The sequence below is a fragment of the Mastigoproctus giganteus genome, chromosome 5, assembly GCF_048544385.1.
Source record: "Mastigoproctus giganteus isolate SK-2022 chromosome 5, ASM4854438v1, whole genome shotgun sequence".
Taxonomy (NCBI): Eukaryota; Metazoa; Arthropoda; class Arachnida; order Uropygi; family Thelyphonidae; genus Mastigoproctus; species Mastigoproctus giganteus.
Window position 1 is genome coordinate 45,271,189 of NC_143579.1, and position 7,419 is coordinate 45,278,607.

Sequence of the window (7,419 nt, forward strand, 5' to 3'; positions counted from 1 at the left end):
GAAGATCACTGGTACAGCGTTCTGGAACCAATGCACACTGATAGACACCCTCTTCTCAAATATTGAACATCTCCTCCCGATTCGATTGGCTTAACCCGACTGGGACCATCTTTACCTAGATTGTGACCGCTTCCACCAACTGGACTTGACACTCAGGTCGCTTTAATTGTTTATCACGTGTCTTCCTCGATATCTTATTGTATTTTCCACCCTCTCGAGGGCCCCTCCTCTTCCACTTTCCGCCTTGGTGGGAGAAATCCCACCCAACCTGCGGAGGATGTCTTTCTTACATCCTCTGTCACTCTATCTATACCTCCTTTCCTTCACGCTCTTCAGTACATCCTATACTCCCTGTACTACTTTTTTTTTTTTTACTTGGTCTTTTTCCAGGAAGCTCAGGCGACCCTGGCGGAGACCAACCAGAGAATTATGGGCAGTTTGGCTACCTCCTAGTGGTGGTGTATGCGGGCAGTGTGGTGGGGTCCCGGCAGGGGTTCTGCAGCCAAAAGCCAGAACACCCAACAGAACTCAACACAATATGTCATATACAAAACACAGCACTTTCTGGTTTCACAGCAATACTGATTGTCTCCACAGAGTTTACATGGCTCAGATGTGGGAACGGCTGGAGGCGCCTTTCCCCTCACACTATGCACATTATGTATTACATATAATTGCATCAAGACCTCCTCGTTCGGAAAGAGCAGCATTAAATATTATAAGGCTACACCTGCCAAATCTACAAGTGGTCGTCCGGTCTGGGTGATCACCTTGCACCCCGCGATGATGTCTTCGATCGTTTCTGAGGCCAGGTGGCATCGTCGACATGTGTCATCTGACATTCCCGGCTCATTTGCGATGTATTTTCTATAGTTTCTGGTGTTGAGTACATGGTCTTGGATTGCCAGCATGAATCCTTCAGTTCCAGGGAAGAGCGTCCCGCTTGTGAGCCATGCATTGGAAGCAATGTTATCGATGTGATCTTGGTGGAGGTCATTGTAGTGTCTGCCGTGGAGCGTCTTCTTTGCCCATCTTTCTAATTTCGTTTCTTCTGCCGTCTGGGCGGAAGGGGGTTCCTCGCTTAGGTTGAGTGGGGTATACCACTTATCTATCTTCCTTATGGCCTGGTGGAGTGGTGCTGTGTTGTTCTCGGAGTAATCCTTCAGGTTAACTTTCGCTGTTTTCTGTTACTCTATCAGGCCCCTTCCTCCCTCTTCCCGAGCTATTGTTAGTTTCTCCGCTGCTGACTTCGGGTGGTGTTGGCGGCTCTTGGTCATCATTGTCCTTGTCTTTCGCATGATATCTTCTAGCTCGGTGTTAGTCCAATCTATGACCCCAAAGGAGTATGTTAGTACTGGGTTGCATAGGTGTTTATGACTTTAACTGTGTTCCCTCCGTTCAATTTTGCTTTCAGCAGGCTTCTGAGTCTCTGATGATATTTTTCAGTCAGGCACTTCTTGATTTCTATCTGCTGACATTGCATCATCCCTAGGTATTTGTAGGTCTCTCCTTCTGTCATAGCTTCGATCTCTTTACCAGTCAGCAGCTAGTAGTTTTGGCCAACTAATTTTCCCTGATGTAGTGTGTGTGGGTCTTGCATTTTTCTAGACCAAATTCCATCCTGATGTCCTTGCTGAATTCTTCGATGATCCGGAGTAGTTGCTGGAGTTGCTTCTCGGTTGCCGCGTAGAGCTGGATGTCATCCATGTACATCAGGTGGGTGAGGGTACACAGGTTATTTTTTCCTTCTTTGAGGTTGTATCCATACTTGCTGCTGTTAAGCATGGTGGATAGTGGGTTGAGTGCTAGACAATAAGCTCAGAGCATCTCCCTGAAAGATTCCTCTTCTAATGGGGATTGGTCTGGTTGTGATATTCTCGACTTTAATGGTGGTACTCCATTTTGCCATTGTTGCTCCTAGGAAGTTTGTCACTATCGGATTGACCTTGTAGATCTTCAGGGTCTCTATTAGCCAGCTATGAGGGACGGAGTCGAAGGCCTTACGGTAATCGATGTCAGCCGTGTATAGGTTGCGGTGCTTCTTGTAGGCTTGTTCCATAACTGCGGCATCTAGGGTTAATTGCTCCTTGCATCCTCTCTGCTGTTCGGCCAGTATATTCTGACTCTCTAAGTGGGGTGATATCTTCTTGGTTATGTAGCTGGTCAGGATCTTGTACATCGTTGGGAGGCAGGTGATTGGCCTGTATTTCGCCGGGTTTCTTGTATCTTCGTCTTTAGGCTTCAGATATGTGATTCCTTCGGTGAGAAACTTCGGGATTGTCTCCGGGTGCCTTATCATTCGAGTGAACTGCTCTGCTGGGTACTTGTGTGTGCAGGTGAACTTCTTGTACCAATAGTTATGGATGTTATCAATTCCTAGGCTTCGCCAGTTGTGGGTGTTTCTAATCGATTGTTTTACTTCTTCTCGAATCTCCCACTCTCTTATTATTATTATTATTATTATTATTATTATTATTATTATTATTATTATTATTATTAACATCTTTTTATTTCCACATCAGTGGGTACCCCCGGAGCGGCCTGGTTCGGCTAGAGAGGGGTACATAACAAATATTCAAATTATATAATAAATATATAAACACATTAAGTTTAAAAAATATATATGAACACACATTTTATTTACAAGAAGGCTGACATTCGATACAGTCAATAGTTTTACTTTGTACAGTTCTTTCAGGGTTTCTTGTCTGTATCGCTTCGAGCTGCAGAAAGCTGAAGCATCGATTCCGAGGGAGTTATATAGTCCGATCGTATTAGCCAGAAACACTGATCCTAGGTATTGCAGGTTTTGTAGTGAAGATCGTGGACAAGGTGTTGCACTGCTCTGGGTTCATTGGATAGTCCGAGAGTTTGTCATCACTTCCCAGATGTAGGGTGAATCCATTCGGCCGCAAAGGAGTTGAGCCAATGTGTGCAGGTTCCACTCCTTGATGATGGTTTCCTATGGTTTCAGGCTGAGGTTTGCATAGAGCACGCTCCGAGAGATGGTAAAAGGGTGGCCCATCATCCTATTTAACTATCTCAGGAGCCAATATTCTGTCCCAAGGAATCTCTTGAGTTGAGCAGGAGAGGCCCCTGACCAAAGCACAGATGCATAGAGTGGTATGGGGATCAAATTTCTTTGCAAGTAATCCAAGATGAACTCTCGAGGCCTAAGATAGACCAGCTCCTGTATTAGGCCTAAGACAGACCAGCTCCTGTTGGACTGCCCAGAGAGCAGCAAGCGTCAGTCGCCCTTTTTACATCTCTGGTGGCCTGCAAGATCGTCCGGCCTAACTCGGGCAACCTTTTGGCTGCCGTAGTTAGGCCGAACTTTTGGTTCTGGGGATATCTGAAGCACTGCGTTACAGAAAATTCCCTTCAAATCTGAAAGTACTGATTTGAAGTACTTTCAGATTTGAAGAACCCAATCAGTCAGGTTGTAGTGAACATTCCATCAGACGTTTTGATGGTCGCTGTGGAGAACACAAATGTCCCGTCTTGATTGTTTGGTGAACACGTGAATATTTGTTCATCAATTAAAGTTGGTGCAAATTTTACCTATATATTATTTTTATAAATTAATCACTTTTGATGTTGGCGGACGACCACTTGTTAGATTTGGGAGTTGGTAGCCTTACAATATTTAATGCGCCTCTTCCCGAAAGACAAACATTTGGAGTGAATGCATGGGTGAAATGGAAAGGAGTTTTGTTTTATTTTATTATTATTATTATTTTTTTTTTTTTTTTTTTTTTGGCTCATGCTATATAAGCTTGCTTTCTTGCATCATATGCCTCTACTAATGCTAATGCTAATGCTAAAAGCAATATGGATTGAGGTTGAATTTCGAATTAATTTTTTTTCGTTTTAAAAAATCCAACATATACTGATTACAATGCAAAACACGATTTATCGATGGCCTATAGTTTTCGAGTTATTAATTATTAAGAGTTGGAAAAAACTTTATATTCACCCTGTATCTAAAATTCTATGTCTCCCCTTGTTGCAGTTAGCAGGGACAGTTTGTGTGGACAGTTTACGTTAACATTAGTGTAGACAATTTGCGTGGACAGTTTACGTGCAAAATTAATGTAGACAATAACGGCACTAAGCGTGGACATTAATTAGTCTAAGCTATATGTAAAAATTTTTGGTTATCTTTTAGTTATTATATTTTTCTCTCTAAATAAACACTCATACCACATGAGTTTTTTACCTTCACTGAAAGCATTCGGCAAGCAGGAGGCTGTTAACGATATAGCCAAGTGTGGTCTGATGATAGGTTCCGGTAAGGTTCCCGAAACGTTACCAAACTGTAAGGAACATTTAGACAATAGGTAAATAAACAACTTTATAAAAAACATGTGGTATAAGAGTGGTTATTTAGAGAGAAAATTTTCATAATTTTTCTAACTATATTGTCTTTAAATTTTTAAATACACTAAGTGAGATGGAAAACCTGCACAACGTTTGAGTATATTTTATCCGTTGGTAAAAGAGATTAATTTTAATTTTATTTCTGTTTTCTGAATCTGTCCAAATATCTGTTTTTTCAGTTTAGGCATAGGGTAAGGAAATTTTACAAAATTATTCCCAATTTGCTTATAAACATATTGATGTAACACGACATAATCCTGCTTTTCAATCACTTTCAATTAACAGTATAATTTCCACTAGGCCTAATCTGTTGAGGTGTTCAAAAGCATCAACAAATAATAATAATAATAATAATAATATTCTTTATTAACATAAATTTTATACAATAGTGATTCCTTACACAGAAAGAGAGAGGAATCTTACAATTCGTTGTTTATACAAGTGATTTTGTTTTATAATAGAAAAAAGAAATAAAATAATAATAATAACTAAATAATAATTAATAGATAAAAACAAAGATGATAATCAAAATGTAAAAATGAAGTAGTAATTACAGCGAAAAAAGACTACAAGTTGAGCAGAAGATGAAATGACATCGAGTGAAGGCCGCCGTAGCCTAGTGGTCAGGCGCGTGGGTGCATAAGTACACGTGCCTTGAGTGACCGGGGTTCAAGCCCGTGACTGCTGAATACGGTGCTGTTTCTTGTATTCTGTCTATCTTGTGAACTCCTCTGATCATTTGGTCGTCCCGGAGTATAAACAGAAAAATTATTTATTTAACTAAGATCGGCACTTACATAAATGTCCTTTACAAACAGCAAGATAGGACAAGTTGCCATCGCGATAATTTAAATTTAAAGACAATATAGTTAGAAAAATTATGAAAATAGATCAGCACTTATGAAAATTCCCTTTCAACTCACCCTTAGAGTTTTCTACCAAAATGTCCGGAGCCTCCGAAATAAGCTTGAAACCCTCGAACAACTCTTGTTGTCCAACAGCATAGATATAATTTGCCTATCAGAAACATGGCTTGAACCTGACCAGGAGTCAATAGCCTGTGCTCCGGCCGCTGGATTTTCATCGTTCTTCACATCAAGATCTCAATCTAGAGGCGGCCATCTTCGTCAAAGATTCCAACCTGAAATTTGTGCACATCACATCTAGCAACTCCTTATTTTATGAAGCAATACTCGTGACTGTGAAGTTTAATGCCTGTTTAATCGATTTCGCGGCAATCTACATACCCCCAGCTCCAGATATTGCAACAATTGACGATGCTTCCGGCTGGATAATGAGTAAGTTACACCCTTCTGCTACTCACATACTCTGCGGCAATTTTAACCTCCCACTCCATCTGAGCCCTCTCCTTCAGAGACTAATAAAAAATCTCTGTCCGTTAAAGTTTACGATTATCAATGAGGAGCCAACGAGAGGCACCAATCGTCTTGACTTGATTCTATGTTCTGGAATTTGCAGAGCCGACATTCCACCAGAAAACATTCCTTCAAATCAGATCACGACCCAATTGCATTACTTCTTGTTCTGCATATGCCCAACTTCAATTGCCATAAAATACTGTAGAAACGAAAATCATATTTTCTCCGACTTTTCTGGATCCCAAAAAGTGCCTCGAGGCAGCGCAGTATATTCCATGGCATGTGCTTGATGGATGTGACCCAATCCTCGCAGTTGATTTAATCACAAGATGGATAAATACAGTCACCCTCTATGCGTCCGCCAAAACCGTACACATTTCTCCAAGGACTAGAGCTTGGTAGACCAAAGAGCTAGCGCGCAGTTTCCACAACGAGCAGTACCTTCACAGGCAGTGGAAAATCTCTGGCACAACCCATGATAGAATCCTATACTCCAGAGCTATTTTCAACAGACTCAAGGCATCAACAATAAAGAGATACACCGATGCTACCTTGTCTAAAGGAAAAGCGCCATACTCATTCACACACACTCTCATTAATTCAAATCTTGATCTAGATAACTGGATGGACTACATTTCAAGATTCAAAGCCAATTCCGCTTCTGCTGAAATTCCTCCCCAAAAGTCTCAATTTGCTCCTACTGATGACCTTTCCATAATTTTCATCACAAGACAGCAACTGATATATGCTATTAACTCCCCACGTCCATCTAGTACCGCAGGCCGAGATAAGATACCTCATTTACCTCATTTCATAATTAAATACCTTAACCCCTACATCCTTGATGCATTGCTCTCAATCTACAACTCTGTTCTTTCGACACGAGTTTTCCCTGCTCAATGGAATGAATACTCTGTGACTCCATTGCCTAAGGTTAAAGCGCCAATAAACCTAAAATATTTCAGACCAATCTCAACTTCTTCCACCCTCCTCAAACTTCTTGAAAAGGTACTCCTTCCAGCATTAAACAAAGCTGATGCCACAGAAACCGAAACAGTTCCATTTCGCAGTCGCAAATAGATCCACCATAACAAACCTCATGGCCGCACAGACATCAATTCTTCGAAACTAAATCCGAATTAGCTATTGTGTATGCCGATATTGAAGATGCTTTTGACAGCCTAGACGTCACAGCCCTTCTCAGTCTTCTGCGATTCTTCTGCAGGATTAATGGAGACTTACTAGCTTTCTTCGCCGCCTTATTGAGGAATAGAATTGTCCACCTCACAATGAAGAAGACCCACTTTACAAGAAAAATCAGTGCAAGAGTCCCACAAGGTGGCGTCCTGTCTGGCCTTCTTTTCTCGGCCATTCTAATTCCTTTCATGCGTCCCCGTGATGATGCTCTAATATATGCCAACGATATAAAGTTTCTTACCTTAATCCCACCGTCTGCAAACCCAATGGCAATTACGTCTTCAATCACAGAGAACTTGACCGCTCTTTCAACTTACTTGAAGATGTTTGGGTTAAACCCTAACCCTTCAAAATCTGCAATAATGATTTACTCATTGAAACAGTAACCAACAGTAATTCAACCATCAGTTTTGGGTACTCTTCTCCCAGTGGTTACCTGCCATAAGGACCTTATGGCAGGTAA